General features: G+C 38.8%; 1 protein-coding gene across 2 annotated transcripts in view; it reads left to right on the top strand.

Moving 5' to 3' along the window:
* The window catches only part of LOC107224865 (solute carrier family 12 member 4), a 77,503-nt gene that overhangs the window by 845 nt on the left and 58,939 nt on the right, over positions 1–17,719 (top strand). The window lies entirely within an intron of this gene.

The following is a 17,719-nucleotide window of genomic DNA, read 5'->3' as shown; positions in this document are numbered from 1 at the left end:
GCTCGACCGTTCTGCGATACGGTGAACGAGGAAAATACAAGTAACACAGGTCTGCAACCAAAGAACAGCACACGTTTTCTGTACTGTTTCGTTTAGATTTTCACTCACTGAAACCGGGAAAAGTACTCAAAAAGTTCCATCGCGTCAGGTTATTTCTTGAACTAACACCCTGTGTTTTGCAAAAACATTGTACGTGACGAAGGGGAATGGAAGTGATTTTTGGATTCAGTAGACTCGAAAACGTAAAATCTACCAAAAACATCTCGTGCAGCTGAAGAAAAATATTTTTTTGCAGACCTGCGTAATCACGCGTTATTGTACAGTCTATAGTCAGTGGCATCCGCGTCTGCTTGATAACAGCGTGTAAAGCAACGGGTGTGATGCGATTGCAGAATGATGCTGCCTGTGCACGTGTTGTAACCGCTGGACTGCGGTACACTCTGTGTATACATGTATGTAAATAACGTGCGTGTACATAGACGTTAAGTATGTATACATGCATGCATGGGCGCAAACGAGTCGTCATCGAGGTGGTCGGAGATGGAACTTTTTCCGAGTTATTGTAAACCAGCCAGGAGAAGCTGACATCCCGCCGCCTGGACGGCGTTGCGATCAGAGTTGTGGGAGACCCCAGTTCGTTGTATTTTTAGGTTTGAATAATATCTGGGCACGGCGCTCCGATTTCAAAGCTTAAACCCGCTCCGTACGTGCGATTACACGCGAGAACCGTCTAGGAGTTACCGCAAGCTTACAGGTACTCACATCGTACGTATACCTACGTAATACGAGACGTACCTGTGCGACTTGCGCCGCGTGGTCGGGAACGCGTTCGTACTCCATGGTTTTGCCAGTGGATGGTACATGTACCTATGGAGTAATAACGCCTGAGCCGATGATCGATAACTCAGCCCTCGGTCCTTCTCCTTTTCCGCCACCTTTGCTTGGGTGGTGAAAAGTGCGAAAGGTTCTCTTTGAAATCGAGCCGCTGCCGCATGAGAGTTGGAACGATGCTGTGAGAACTGTAAAAGTCTTGCGTACGCTTGTTATTTGGTTATGAGAACGTCATTTTAGGTTTGCTTGTTATAAGTTGGTTGATCGTTTCAAATCCGAATTTTAAGGATTTATAAAAAAATTTGAATTGTGTGATCGACGTTCGATCTCCGAGACTTGACGCAGTCTCGTGCAGGTTTCGTGTCGTGGGATTTATATCAGAGTTGTTTATTTCGCGTTGCACGGAATCGAAAGACTGCACGCCGTTTGCAACATCGTGTTTTTATGGTTTCACCCACCCGCAACGCGTTTTACCAATACCCAAACCTCTGAAATAAAACCGTTGAGAACCGAAAATAATCCGATCGTACAAATTGTTTGACATTTCAGTGAAGAAGAAGACCGTTGATCAGTTAATTGACCCGGGTTAATCGGGTCGATAACGGGGCGAGAGCACCGCAATAATTTCGTTTCATCTTTTTTCGACCTTGCGAAACCAGATCCGCGCGTCATAATATTCTAAAAAGCGTAAGCATTACGTGTCGGAATCTGCCCGCCAGCATTCGGCGCAGAGTCTAGCCACGCTACCAGACTTGCAGGAAGTCGAACAGGGCCGATCTTGCATGAAGGTAAACACGACGACGACGACGACGACGAAAGTCGGGGGCGGTGACGAGACGAGTTTCGAGACTGCAACTTCCCGGTGGCATTCTGCCAGCCCGACGGACCAAATCTATGTTTATCAACGTCGCGTTACAACGAGCGACCTGCGGCACGCTGCCACAATGTGCGTCGTCGCAGCAGCTGATCAGAGCTTTACGAATGCACTATTTTCATTGGCTTTGTGTTTACACGAGCGCGTTGATTCTCAGGTTTGAGATTACAAAAAGCGAAAGTCTTCTTGCAGATAACGTCGTGCACAAACAACCCTTGCACTTGGCACCGAATCGCCTGAAGATGCCGACCACAATCATTCCAATATTTGACTACATTCGATTATACGGAAGTTAGCAAGTGGAGAAATTTTCAAATTGCACGTACCTGAAACCGGTGTAACGAAGACGATTGAGAGGCTGCTGTAATTAGTCTTTAGTGACTGAGTAAAATGAATTACTTATTTTCTCTATTGTCAAAGCCTATACAGCAATGATGCAAAAATGCCGCAGCCAGTGTAATTATCTGCACGCAATGCGAAACAAAACTGTCCAAAAACTTCTGCATTTCATGCGAAAATAACTGGAGGAAATGTATTTCTGCAATAAATAGTAATTCGAGTATGGAAATACATTTCTTGGCATAATTCTTGCGTAAAATTAATTTTTTTGGGTACTTGTATTCGGCATTTCACATAGAATCGCGCTGACTGCGGCATTTTTGTGTCAGTGATACGTAGGCTTTGATACTAGTCAAAATATGTGACATTACACGCGGTTGGTTTATCAAGTACTTTTACGGGAATCCATTTCAAATTATTCTTTCGTAAAACATCGATTCTATTTGAAATCTTTTGCGACGTGATCCTTTTGATGTAAGAATATTCGCTCTGGTCAGCAACAACCGATAAATATCACATGATTTAATAATCGAATAATTTGCAAAATATCAACTCAAAGCCCGCCTCGCGGCGTAATAAGAGAATTACAAATCTGCACGATATTTATTCAGCCCTAGCTGACCAGAGCGCACTTTCCGACAATAGCACCATTATTTTATGATAAATTCCAAATCGGTTCAAAGGTTTAGCAAAGAATGCGATAGATTCTCGTAAAAACTGTTACTTTTAAAACGGTCGTGACGTGATTATGCCTGAATAGTTCATCTCCTCCGTTGACTGTATATAATTGATAATTATTCGATGAGAATACAAGTCAATTATGCATTGCGGTCAAATTTTACCTACTATCGTTTGTAAATCGATGACGTATGAGACCGTCAAGAGCTACGGATGGCATATAACATGGTCACGTTTACTGACTTTGGACGTAAGGAATATTTTCAGGCGACTGGAATCAATTTGACTTTGAATTAGTTCTGTGCAGTCAATGAGTGAAATCTGCAGCTTGCACTGTGCAGAGCATTATTGGCGAATGTCCTCGTGACGTCAGAGCATGTTTGTCGGCGCCATTTCATCACCAGATAACCCAAGTTTTTAATATTAATGGAGGCAAATCGTAATTTTTGGTGTTTCGAATTACTCGTGTCACATAAATTAATTAACCATAATCAGTAATCTATGCACCTGTTCTACCATCCACACGCGAAAAAACACGGCCAAAGTTCAGCTGTCAGCCTGGTTGGATTAGTTTTGATTTTTTTCCATCAGATGACGCATTGTAAAGTGACAATCCCAATACTTGGAATAAAGTTCGTACGGCTCTCGGCAAATGTCCAAAAACGATGAAAATAGCAAACAATGGAGATTGATTGAGGTTGTCCAGCCCACCGGTGGATGGCTTGGATAACGTGCATTAAGGTCATGTAGTACGCCTACCCTTACCGACCGAGCAAACTCCCCCTGTTTTTTTCCTATATACGAAGTAGACGAACGACAACGGAAAGAGTTGAAAACTCGACAAAGCTGAAGCTAGCAGCCAGAATTAGGAGCAAAACGTTCTAATGTTCATTCAAATAAGGTAGCGAAGACCGAAAATCAAAATTTTTTGCAACACTTTGTAGCACCCAATACTTTTACAGAATGAAGAGGATAAAGCTAAACTCTGACCGCTAGCTTCAGCTTCATGAAATTTCTACGGTGCATCGCTCTTTTCGTTTCGTTTGTTTACACATGACTTCGACGGAGGCGATTCTGTATTGGCACGAAGAACGTTAATTAATCAGCGCGTACGTATTATAGTTCCGTATAGCAATGACAAACGAGCGCGATCTTTCCCACGAAGCGACGACAAGCGTCGGCGTAGTTCAAGCGGCGACGATCGTTCCGAGAGCAATTAAAACTGACTCGTTCACCCGCCACCCGCATCTCGAGACCCTCCGCAATAACAATTAGTAGATATATGCATGCAGGCTCAATTGCCAAGCCTGGGCGACAATCAAGTTACACACATGCGGACAATCGTATACCACGCACGCGTACAGTATATCTATCCACTTTGTAATTTACACATTACAGTGGAATAAATACCCACAAACTTACAATTTTTATTCCCCGAAAGAACGGAATTGAGTTTAATTGAGTTCAATTCCTTAGCGCCGTGGTGAAAGTTTTTCAACCCGCAATGAGATGTGCCGTACATGTCGGTATGCACGTGTACACGCATGATGGAATTCCTAGGCGGTGATTGTGTTGTGCCTGTCATAATAACCGTATGGTATGTCAGTTGTCTGCAATTGTAACCTTTTTTTCTTTCCTTCTTTCTTTCTCGCGAATTCAATCGCCCAGTCTTTAATATTATATACACATATTTACGCATTAGATATGTGTCAATAAGCATACCTACACAACTTGCTTTCGTACAACTCGTATTATATAGGTATATACACACTATTCTGCAGCAGCGATGGATTGCGTAACCTCTTTTCAGTAGCCGCGCGGTTGCTCTTGCATTGCACGGAGGCGACCATAACAATTACTTTATTATTGTTCCAATTACTATTATTACGTGTACCGTACGTTCTAGTGTTTTCACACGCGATTCGCACCGGCGAGCAATTGTTGTTTGTTTTTTTCACTCTATTAGGTACACGTGTATATCGAAATTAAGGAATGGTGTAAGAAATGACCGAATTGAAAAAAAAGCAAATAACCCATTGCAGGAGAGAGAAAAACAATGTCAGCTCTCTTAGATATTATTTTCTTACTTATTTTCGGTGTATACGTGACATTCCTTTCTGTACCTAAAAATCTGATTAAGTGGTTTTTTTTTTTATTCGAATACAAATTAGTCGTGGAAAACAAGAATATATATTACATATACAGTGCACACGTTTTTTAAGTTACACGAGAGACCCGATCTATAGATTTGAAGATTATCGTACACTCTACGAGCCAGTTTTTTTCCACTATAGTCCATCCCGTTTTATGTACAATACATTCTCGATCCATCAACCTGATTTGTGATTAAAAAACAGGAGTGAAAAAAAAAAAAAAAGGAAAAAGATCAATACAATGAACTCTGCTAATTTTGAGACAAGATACTTTCATTTGCATAACCGCATAAGTTGTTATCGAAAAACATCGTAATTTTATGATAATGTTTGCGATTCTTGATGTTGCAACGATGATTCTTACACGTATATACAGTGGAATTTCAGAGAATTTAATGTAATAATCACAGAATCGATTACTGACGTATCGCAATTATCATTTTATTCCATTTAGAAACTTGCGTAGAAACCGTGAAGTGAACATAACTTGACCACATTGACAGACAAAGTCTGAGCGGTGGAATTCTCTCGAGAAGAATCAAGATTAGAGATAATTTCAATGTCTTGTCAAAACAAACACATGCTGGTAGCTGGCTAGCTGGTGATAAAAATATATCTTCACAGACCGCGTACGAATTTTACTTGTCCGGTGACCGAAAAAGCAGCTCCTCGGTGAAGTGCATAGAGATTTATCACAGTTGCGAGAAAAAAAATCCTTTCACAAATATTTCGATTAAGTGTCAAATAAAACGGAGACGAAATTTGTGTTCCGTTAACCGTTTTTATTTTCATATTTAAACGATTATAATTAAAAAAAAAAATATCTTCTCCAATTGCCAAGTGACTATTTATAAACACTTGTATGTATATATGTATACATACCTTCGAAGATTTTCCGCTTGATATGGTTCGAGCAATGGATGAATATATGCGGAGTAACAAGGATATAGTAATAATAATTATAATAATGACGGTGAATAAATATAAAAAAAAAAATACAAAGCAAAGAGAAGCAAGTCACGTTGAAACAAAGGTAATAAAAATACAACGTGTAAAATTTGTCTCTCCGTCAAATTTTACGCCCGACGAACAGCTCGTTTAAATCTTACACGTACATGCGTACCTTTAATACAATGTACATACGCTGAATGTACGATATTCGTACATGTATGCAAATGTGTAGCTAGCACCCAACACCTCCATTCGCGTTTTATATCCTTTGCGGGTACATCAATTTCGAGGCGAGTATCGAAAGGCAATTTTCACACGGAATTTATCGATAAAATATCTTTTTCGCGAGTCGATGTGTATAAGAAGAAAAGGAAAAAAGAATCACGTCAACATGCCCCCGGCGATTTGAATCATAAACGTATGAAATTATTTTTCGCAATGTTTTACGCATCGCCTGATTTATAAGATCGGTCACAATTGTCATTGATCCGAGTTTTCAGCTCCGTCGATTTGTCGGATTGTAAACTCACTAACAGGCGAAAGGCAGAATTAATTATTCTTATACATTGAGTGTGAGTGCATTTAAATTTGCACTGTAAAAAAAGTTACAACAGTCAAGTGCGTATAATCGGCTGCCGGTAATCAGCGAAGTTGCGTAATTTAAGAACTTATTTACTTATATATATTATATATATATATATATATATATATATACCTCACACCTAACTTCTATTCCTGCAGTAAAATAAGTCGTTGGACTCGGTTAATTATGCATACGTGTATATATATGTGTCAAGTGTAAGTATAGACATGGATGATTATATGTACATACATTAATACATTACCGGTAAATGCATTAGTGGTATACCTGTATCGATTCCATGTACCTGCAGCGGGGTATGAGCTTGAATTTCGCCCACAAGACGTGCCATTTCGTTTTTTCATGCCTGTAATACGTATGTTCGCAAATTCCTTGTAAATAACGGAACATGTGGATGCAGTGAAAGGATATTATAGTTGAGAGTGTCGCGCGGTAATAATAATAATATATATCGACTATAATTGAGGGGGGAAAATTAATGGAACGTTAATTATTTTATATTAACTTGTGGGAATAATTAAACATTATTTATCATACAGCAACATCCTATAATAACTATATGCCTGTTATAATACAGACGTTATATGGTATAAATATATTCATCGCATTGAAGAGAGAGAGAGAGAGAGAGAGCGAGAGAAAATTCAATTAAAAGGTATTACGAAAATTTTCTACCTGTACTTTTTATGAGTGCATTTATAAAATGTCAACGAGTTGAAAATGAAAAGTTTTCAACAACCCTGGCATCTACAAACTACACGTGTTATAAAACTTGTTAGAAACGTGTCGAATGAGTTACAACGGCGTTGTCGTAATACGCATATAGACCAAAGTTAAAGTATTATACGGCGTGTTTTGTGTTTCTCTCTCTTCTTTTTTTTTTTTTCTTCTTTAATGGAAGCCAACGCGGTATAACTTTCGTTCGATTTGCACGGCAGAAAAACGGTATGTTACAAGAAGAAAAAGACCTTTGTGTAATTACATGGACAATGAATTATATGCCTAATATATACATGTGAAGAAGAAAAGAAGAAAAAAAGAAAATGTAAAGTACGCCGCAGCCAAGCCATGATTATGATAAAGATATGTATCGCCGACGCCGTAATCCGTCTTTCAACGCGATCGCCGTGCAATCGAGGGATCAGGTGGAAATTATTATATCGTGAAACAAAACACCACCCCTCCTCTTCCTATCTTTTAATCGCCTCTATATACCTATGGTTACCTGTAACGAACGCGAGATAGCGATACGCAATTATAGTACATAATATGTCGCATCACAGCAAAATTTACGGTTGTGTAATAGCAGCGTGCAATATCTACTCCTCAATTCCGCAAAATTCAACGAGACAATTTGACCTGTTATATTTTTCACAGAACTCTTAGCGTGTTAGATACCGAGTGAATTCCTAACGACTGCATGCTCCGTCGTCTGCTGGAATTCAATGCGCACGCGCTGTAATTCGAGAGGAGATTGTTCGTCAGGGGGACCAACCGTAATTAATTCAGACGGCAGTTCGCCGCGATGTATGTAACGTATAGTGTTGCACGATATTCTCTGAAACATCGATGTCTCATATCGATATGTATCGCGTTCTTCGATATCGATGTGTCAATGTATTGCTGCTCAAACATCGATATCCAAAATATCGACGAAAATATATTACTTGGAATAAGAGCTACACGTCTGCTTTAGTTTCAGTTATGTATTTGAGACTTATTTTGGCGTTAGAATTATTTAGCCTGTATAACATTTTACCGTACACAAAGTTTCATATCGTTGGCTAAATAGAATTTACAATAACTCGATAATTGAATTTATCCTACAACGATACACTTGGGGTAGAAAACTCCATTTAATATTATTATTTCAGGTTTGTTTTAAAATCGAATTATTCTCAGTTTATTTTTTGAGAGGTAGAATTTTGATACATTCTTTTTGGTATTGCAGTAAAAGTATCGGTACTATACGGATTATCGAGGACGTAAAATATCGATATTTTGACCTCTAGTTATCGATATGAGTAAATATCGATAGATGTCGTGCAACACTGAATTGTAACGTGAAAAATTTTGACAGTTTTCGGTGGCAGTTGCGTTCGATTCGTGACTGTCAAAATTTTTTAGGTTAGAGACAGTTGGTCGCCCTGGTAAACAATTGCTACCGGTTTGCAGCGCATACGCATTAAATTTTATCATACGGCAGAGCGTGCAGTCGTTAGGAATTCACTCTCTACGTTACATCCAAAGAAAATGATTCGGTATTGTTATTATTATTTTCCTATTTATTCGACTCAAGTTTTGGCAAACCTTCAGGAGAGAGAAGCGCGTTCTTTTTCTTCTCTCTCTTACTTTCTTTCATTATCAGATTACTTCGCAATGTCAAGTGAATGTCACCGATTGTTTCCCTTAAAATTAAGCACGTATTAGGGACTAATTCTATTTATCAAATCGATCCGCATGTAAGCCGTATACTTTTAACTTACCCTGTACGCTCTTCTGAAACAAATCTATGAAATTCAAACGGCGGGCGTGAATTCCAGGCATTATTCGAGTCACGAAAATTCGACAAATTGGCCTTAAGCCATTATACCAGTGTAAATATAGTGTATACGCACAGCGGTACGAAAGGGTGCTCGCTATATTCCAACTCTGCATTTCAAGGTGAAGCAACTAGTCATGCGTGTAATACAGTTTTTTTTTTTCACATACACCCACTTGCAACTGATCCATAAACGAGCAATCCTCCACATTACTGACTATCATTTGCGCAACCGCAGGATCGCGTTTCATCGAATGTCAATTCTGTCGTTGTCTTTTAAAGAATGTTTAATTCACGTATGTACAATGTACGTATTTATTTCGTAGTTTAAGAATTTCATACACACTTGAAAATCTGCGTACCCAGAACAGCCTCAGAATATTTATATTTTTCCCCAGATCACTGACTTCAATATCGTGTAGTATTTTATTACACTTCGTATTAAAAACTGCACCGAACTTGCATGCCGCTGGATAATATCTGTGTAAATTATGCTCGCGGGAATTTACGTATTACATATGTATAGGTGAACATAACTCTGTAAAAAGCGTGTGTAGAGATACGCGTTATCTTTGTAGATAGCAGGTATATCATCTCATCCGCGGGGTTTCATCGACCAATCGGCTAGGCGGGGCCCCCGTACAGAGGGGTGAGAAACTTGCAGGGGGTGAGCTTAAGTCTATGACTATAGGCGGACTACGCCGTCAGCAACTCCTCGCCTCTTGTACAGGTCTCACCTAAATTCCCTCGTTATCATTATTATGATTATCATCATCATCGTCAATATTGTTATTATCGTTGTTGTTGTCATTGTTGACATTATCATTGTTGTTGTCGTCATTGTTGTTATTATCATTGTCATTGCACGCTGTGAACAAGGTCTTGACAAACGTTGATTTCACATTCGTATTTCTCGTGTAGACGTGTATCTGGATGATAAAATTGAATTTGATAAAGAAAGAATTTCGAAAATATCGCACGTTTGTAATACAATAAACTCGGAGGAATTTGATAGTAGTATAATAATATTATATACGTATAAAAAGTTCGCGGAGTGTCAATTTTATCACATTATTATATGAACGTATAATATTAGTACGTCTATTGTATAACCGATGAATTAATTCACCTATCTATGTATATAGTAATTTATTAACATTATATTCAAAATTTAACTCATTGTCAGACGACTTGTATAAAGTTAACCGTTTTGACTCGGGGACTTTCTTTTACCTTAGATGTAATTAGACGAGCCTCGGTGAAGAGACACCTTATCGAAATTTTTCTTTTATCACATGTACGTTCTTGGTTCAACACATTTTTCACCTGACTGTACTTCGCGCAGATTCTTAATCAAGAAAAGTTCAATAAACTTTCTACAACGTGAATGAATGAAAATTCACGTAGAGGGCCGGGAATACGGCGTTGCTCGGCTATGGGTGCGTGCTTTATGGTGGAAGGAAGTTGTATGGTTGCTGAGAGTAACCTTTTCTTTTTTTGTCACATCGCAACAGGTTACATGTTTGTACGAAATAAAGCTACGCTGATACTTCATTTAACCGACTCGTTCTTCATTCTCAATCGACCTAAAAACCTAGTCAAAAAGTCATAAAATGTAAGTTGAAAATTTGTGCGGATTATTTTTTTCGTATCGTGATTCAATTAATCATTGTTCATAAAAATCAGTACCGAGAACAAAATACGGAGGTTAAGGTGATGAGATACTCCTATTTCGGTAAGAAAAACTGTTATCCAAATTTCTCCGAGACGATTAATCTTTAGTATAAAAGAGGAGAACGGCCAACTGCAAAATTGTTAGGCGCGGTTTGCTGTTGATTCGTGAAGGATTAAATTTGGCCAGGATAAGCGGCGACCTCTAAATATTTTCCTACCTCCTCACGGTTATACGACAATTTTTTGTATCCAGTATTTGTCACAAATTTTCCCAGTGACACATTAAAACGTAAGAACAGAAAAAAACGTTAAAAAATTAACCACCCTAGTGTATATATATATACGATATATCATGCGATTATACAACACGGAGCCGGGACTCCCTGCTTTTTCCCTTCGAATTTTTCTCCATAGCAACCAACGAAAAAATTCTCCGCGCATCGCGCTTTGATATTACATTGGAGGATTGAGTTTCGGGAGTTTTTTTTTTGTTTTCTTTGCGATGACCTTGGGACTGACCGGCTCGTGACCCTGTCGTTTGTCCGTGCGTGTATACGGTATCAATGAAAGAGCTAGACATCCTCCCGTTTTTTCCACCCTCCGTTTCTCCGCCGTTCATCTTGTCCTTATTTTCTCCCTCTTGGCCGCCATGCGCCACGACGACGACACTTTGGGAATAAAACAATTCGTCCTCCTCTGGGTGGTCCCCTGCTGCTGATCCTGCAGGACTCGGAAAATGGGGAATTCTTCGTCGCGTTTAGAGGGCACGCGATCTCAGGGGTTACAAAGGTGATTATCGAAAGTCGAGCCACGGCTGCAATTAGCGGAAGGTTGGACTTGGAGCTTTGCTGTGTGTCGGAGAACGCGGAGAACGCGGAGAACGCGGAGAACTCGAAGAATCGAGCTGACGCATAACTTGGTCACGTTTTTCATAATCTGACAGGCACAAGGAGAGGAAGAAGCGTTCGATGTGATAACGTTCTTGGGAAAGTACACCGAAACCGCTGGCGTCAGGAAATATCACCCGAGTTAATTTATACATAGAGGCCCATTTTTAGGGACTTAATAATTGAGATGCTTAGGGTAAAGAAAGTCGAGTCGAAACGATGCCGAAAAGGATGTAGTGAAGAACTGACGTTAATCGAGTTCAATTAGATAAAAACAAGGTTTCTTCGATGCAAAGAAACTGAAGAACGGTACATTATGTAACAAGGAAATAACTTCGACTTTTATTCCTGTGTTACATATAGGACTTTATTTCCGACTCAACTCTGGCCGCAATATTTATTTGATAATTAGGACTTTTAAATTGGCCTCGTATTTCCCGCTGATTTGGATTTGTGGGAAATATGATCTCTCATATTTCCCGAAAATTCGATTTAGGGAAAAATATGCCACTTTTCGTCCCGCTTTTGAAATCAAAAAAGTTACGTTTATGGTTGAGTCGGGTATAAAGGAGTATATTTGCATAGAAAGATTTGGGTCGTCAACAATTTTCAAACATCGTAGTATTTTGACTTTTGTTCAAAAATGAAACAAGTATATATCCGTATAAACAATTTCAATAAATCAGAATTTGTTTTCGTGGTCAACGGATTGTCGATGAATCGCGAAGACTTGAATTCTTATTCAGCTATTCGGTTTTTATAACCTAAAAAACGAGTGAAATCGATGTAAATAAGAACTGCCGCACATACACCTGATAAACTAATGATTTATTTCGAGATATGTCAATCCCATGAATAATCCATTCAGTCGCGTGACTTGTAGAGAATTCATTTACGAACAAAGTGAGCTTCCGCTTTTCGCATTGTGAATTTTTTTCATCCTCCTGCAATAAAGACCGTTTACTAACAAAATTTGTCACAACTTGAAATTATGAGCGATTGATACTAAACCTCTGCGTTACATGAGGCTAAAATTACTCAAACGTTAACGAAACGAAACGTCAGGGAAAAATTATCACACATTCAACAATTTTAGAACAACTTTTATAAGAAGTTGGTTTTTCGAAATGAGAGTACGTTTCGTTTATCTTCACGGTTTACTAAATTTCAGACTTCTCTATAAAGATGCTAGGCAATCAATTTTCCCAAACACATTATACCGTTACCGTAACGTTACTAACTTCACCCTCGTCGCATTGCATACCTAAATTTTTTCTTTCTTAAACTTTTCGACTAGACTGTACACCCGATGCGTTCATATTAATTCAGCTTCCAAGTCTTTCCTTCCTTCGTCACATTATCCTTACATGCTTATAAATGCGTAAGTTACAACCACCGATACCGTTGCACAAGTAGTTAGTTTTATAACTCAGCAGGTGTAGCATACCTGTACGGATACACGCACTCAGCGGCTCACGACGTCGCCAATGGTATAATAATAATAATAAAAATAATGCACACACGCGACAGAGGACTTATGTAAAAATCGATTCGTCAATTGAATCGAAAGATACGCGATACGCGGACGGATGGATGGATGGATGGATGGATGGATGGATGGATGGATGGATGGATGGATGGATGGGCCGTCCGTATATCTATAGAAAGAGCATCGTCGGATGGCCTTTTTACGCTGTATGTGTGAGGTGGAATAAAAGGTCGTAGGTCGATCCTCGCGTCGTCATGACGATGGACGGCGGCTCCGCTCGCTTCTTCCTTCCGGTGGCGCGTTTCCTATCCCGCGGATTTTCAAAGGCTTAACGAAACTTTCGCGGCAACCTCGACCTATACACCTTCGTAATCAGGCTGCAGGAGTACTCGACTTACTTCGTACGGAACGAAGAACCAGGATGAAGAAGAATGGCGACGAAAATTACCAAAGTATTCCTCATCGCCGCAATCGGAATACTGCAGACTATATACGTACATGTATGGTAGATGCATTGCTCGTTACCGGCCGCGCAAAATCTTTCGCTGTTGTACTAACGTAAGTTTACTGCACGTTTGCAATAACAATTGAACGCTAGAAATTCTATAAATGGTATGGATTGATGTTGGGTCATTGAGTTGAATTATAATATAATTTTACATATTATATAGGGTATAATGTACGAGGTAAGAACAATTTTATTGGCACGGGTTTTAGCCGTGATGATTAAATTAACCGTCGATATTGACCGAATTCTCTATTCGGAGTTGATTGAAAGAAAGAGAGAAAAAAATTTAAATAAATAAATAAAAGAATACGTACAGTATTGGTACGCCTGTGATTAAAAATACTAATCGTATAAATAATATCCAGTTTATTAACCTTGTTTCAGGTCAATTGCTAAGCTGACAACAGTTGAAAGTCTATTATAACACGTACAACACTTTATAAATTGACATTTCTGAATTGCTGATTGCGCAACACGTGTATTTTCAACGGATTAGGCACAACTTGTCAAGCGTAATATCATACGTAAACATATATATGGGACATTCCACGTCAAATTAGAAACCCGTTTACCTCATCCTCTTCGATTTTAATCATTTTTTAGTATGACGTTCATACCGACCCGAAGAGGTCTTGGAATTTTTTGCAGAATTTTTTAGCCATTTGTGAAATATGAAAGAAAACGAAAAACCAATTCAGAAAATCCCACTTTTTAAAATATGAAAAAATTCACACAGACTCTATGATTTGAAATGTGATTTTTAAACACCACGCGATGATTGGATCTCGATACTTACTTTTTTTTCATAAGTTTTTAATTTTTCCATGTCGGGTTTGGAGTTTTTTTTTTTTTTTTTTTTCTATTCCCCGATCTATATAGATCACGGAATCATGAAAATAATGTGATTCTGCAATTTATTTAGATCGGGGCTTATAAAAAATAAAAAAAAAAAAGCCAAACCAATTCCGACTTGGAAAAACTAAAAACTTAGTTAAAAAAATTGTAAATATTGAGATCCCATTATCGTGTATTGCTCAAAAATCACATTCAAATCATAGAATCGGTGTGATTTTGTCAGGATATAAAAAAAAATGGCGTTTTCGAAATTGGATTTGCGAGTTTGTACAAATTTCACCACTGGCTGAAAAAAGTCTGTAAAAATTCCCGCGACCCTTTGGGTTCGGTAAGAACATCATACTAAAAAATGATTAGAATCGAAGGGGGTGAATTACATGGGCTGCTAACTTGACTTGGAACGCCCTATACACACACACACACACACGCATGCATATCACAAGTAAACCAGTCTCTAAAAAATTTCTGTACAGCGTTTATTGTTGTATTGGTAAAACCTCGAACTCGTTTTTCCTAATCTGCAACTGTAGGTAGGTATATTATATAATCGTGTAATACTGGATTAATTATTTTTTAAATGTTACCGCCATATGTTTTTTCTTTCGTTTAATTTCGTTTGTTCGCTTTTTTTCTTCTACCAACGTACGATGAAATTCATTATCGGTGTTTAAATCGCTTCTATACTGCATATATATAATTAACAAACTTCGACTAAATGTACGAAACAGGAATCGCAAGCTGATTATGGTTCACCTGTATGTGTGTATTATCAAGTACTATCGTTGTGTATACATATACATATATGTAAATGTATATACCCAACAGACTTGAAACTCTGACGGAAAACGAAATTACCTCTTACATTTACAAGTAATAAGCTCAAAAAGTTAGCGCTGCTGCCACCGGGAGTCTGATGCATTATACATATTAATTTTAGCCATTTTATACCGCATGTTGTATGATATGAGATATGAGAATAAAGATACGTATATTAATGAAGTTTTAATGGCCGAAGTGGTAATTGTGTATACCTGTAAAAATTTGTAGTAATATAACCATGAGAAGTTTCAGATTGTTTTTTGTTGAGGGGGTTGTACAGTCGAACATCGACACGCTTTTGGTTATTTTATTACAAGATGGTCACACGTCGAGTGTTGTATCAAATTATTATTCCCCACTCAACCGTAAAGTTAACTTTTTTGACCTCAAAAGCGGGACGAAAGTGGCATATTTTTCCCGCAACTCCAAATCAGCGGGAAATATGAGGCCAATCTAAAAATCCCAATTTTCAAATAAATATTGCGGCCAGATTTGAGTCGGAAATAAAATCCTATATGTAACACAGGAATAAAATTCGACTTTATTCCCTTGTTACATAATGTACTATTAAAATCCTAAGCTTATACGGGTGTTTCCCTTAGAAATGCAAATAAGACTGAAATTACAAACAATAATATTTAATTGCTAATACAACGCCTATTTAGAGGAATGAAAATCTATTCTGGTAAATTTGTGGAAAAAAAAAGTTTACCAAACAAAAAATAAAACATCGCGGACTAAATTCGAACGAATCTACCAAAATTTTTCTCATTTCCAAAGCGGTTTGGAATGAAATTTCCATATCAGAGATCTCGATCCTAATTTAAAAAGGTATATTCAGTGGCCATCTCGTATTATTTTAACAAATTTCCAAAAAGTCATTGATCTTCGACCGACGTACAACCTGTTCGAAGTGCAATGCAACCCCTGTCATGACCGGATGCACCATAAGCCGAAAGTCGGTTGACCTTGGCTTGGTTACCCGCGTTGAACGACGTCGCGAAGACCTCGCGAAGAGCCAGCTGAAGGTCGGCACTCACCGGGTGCCACCGCGGTTAACCGTTTCCTGGCACGCGACCAGCGGAACTTTGCTATGTACGAATTCCTGGCTTCGAAGTCGTTCCGTTCCGTCATGGGATGGACGTTTTTCACCCTCCACTTTGTAATAACCCTGACGATTAACCGTTGATAGCAAGGCTTGACTCGAGTTCGAAGCGCGAGAAAGAGGCTATGAAACATGAATATAAAAATGACCGTATCGAAAAAATTGGCCGTCTTTGGCCTCTTGTTGGTTTCTTCCGGTTATTTTACGATCTTTTCCTTGGATTATTCATACTGTGTAAATATATTATTTAGCTTCTGAGGAGGACCCTCCTCAAAGGGTCGAAACGTCAAGTAATTGACAGTCTTTTATCGGACCTAAGACACCGAGAATCTACACTCACATAATTGAATAAGGTCGAAAAACACTTTGATAAATACTTTCAACCTAAAATGACGAAAAGTGGAGTTCTGATCGTTACAGGACCTACACCTGGAAAAATGTCTGTATCGATTTGAAAAACCCGAAGTGTTTCAACTTGACAAGTAACGCTTTTGCATGTGTTGGTCTAAAGTAATCGAGAGAGAGAGAGAGAAAACGGTGTTTATTCCTACTCCGGGACAATACTTCCTAAGAGCACCGTTCCAGAAATTCGAGGGGGTATAACGAGAGATGATAACCGTTGCCGAATCCGTATAAAAACCCATTTTTCTTCTTCACAGTTTGTACAGAGACTCGATTTGGCAGGACACTTCCGGCCGAGGAAAATTTCCGGAGCGCATTTGCGTCCTGTCGCAGCTTTTAGCCCTGTAGTCGATTTAAACGGTCAGACGATGCCGCCGTGTCACGTGACACGACAGCCACAATTCTACAATTGTTATACCTACCTGTATAATAATACAGTGTATAATGTATAACGCAGAATATCGTCGATCGTTCCCGATCGAGATAATATATGCTGTGTGGTAGAAGAAAATCGGTGAAAAGCTGGCCCGGTCGTGAAATATCTGACAAGTTCACTCTGAATTTCAGCAACGAGCCGTTGATTAACGAGGTGAAAACAAATTCGTGAATAACAACATAAACTCTTCAACTCGTAATTACCTACGAGGGTAAAAATAAGCGCCCAACGTTTTTGTTCCATGTTTTTAAATTCTACTTCCATATGTCCAGTGACGACGACGATGATGAAACGTATGACGTATATACGTACATACGTCGCATGACAAACAAGAGGGTGGAACACAAAAAGTGAATTTATGGTAAAACGGGGTTTTAGTCAAAGCTTAAAGTCCAACGCGTTAACGTGTTCTTTCGAGTCTGACGATTCGAACCCCGAAAATCTCCGGAGGACAGACGGAGGTCTTTTTAATGTAATATATTTGTCATCTGATGGGTTTTAAGGTCGAAGAGGGATTTGCGCGATTCAACCGATAATAACGGTCGCCACTCGTCCACTGTGAAATGCCAATTTTT

Source organism: Neodiprion lecontei, chromosome 1 (genome assembly GCF_021901455.1).
Source record: "Neodiprion lecontei isolate iyNeoLeco1 chromosome 1, iyNeoLeco1.1, whole genome shotgun sequence".
Taxonomy (NCBI): domain Eukaryota; kingdom Metazoa; phylum Arthropoda; class Insecta; order Hymenoptera; family Diprionidae; genus Neodiprion; species Neodiprion lecontei.
This window is presented reverse-complemented; position numbering and strand designations above follow the sequence as displayed.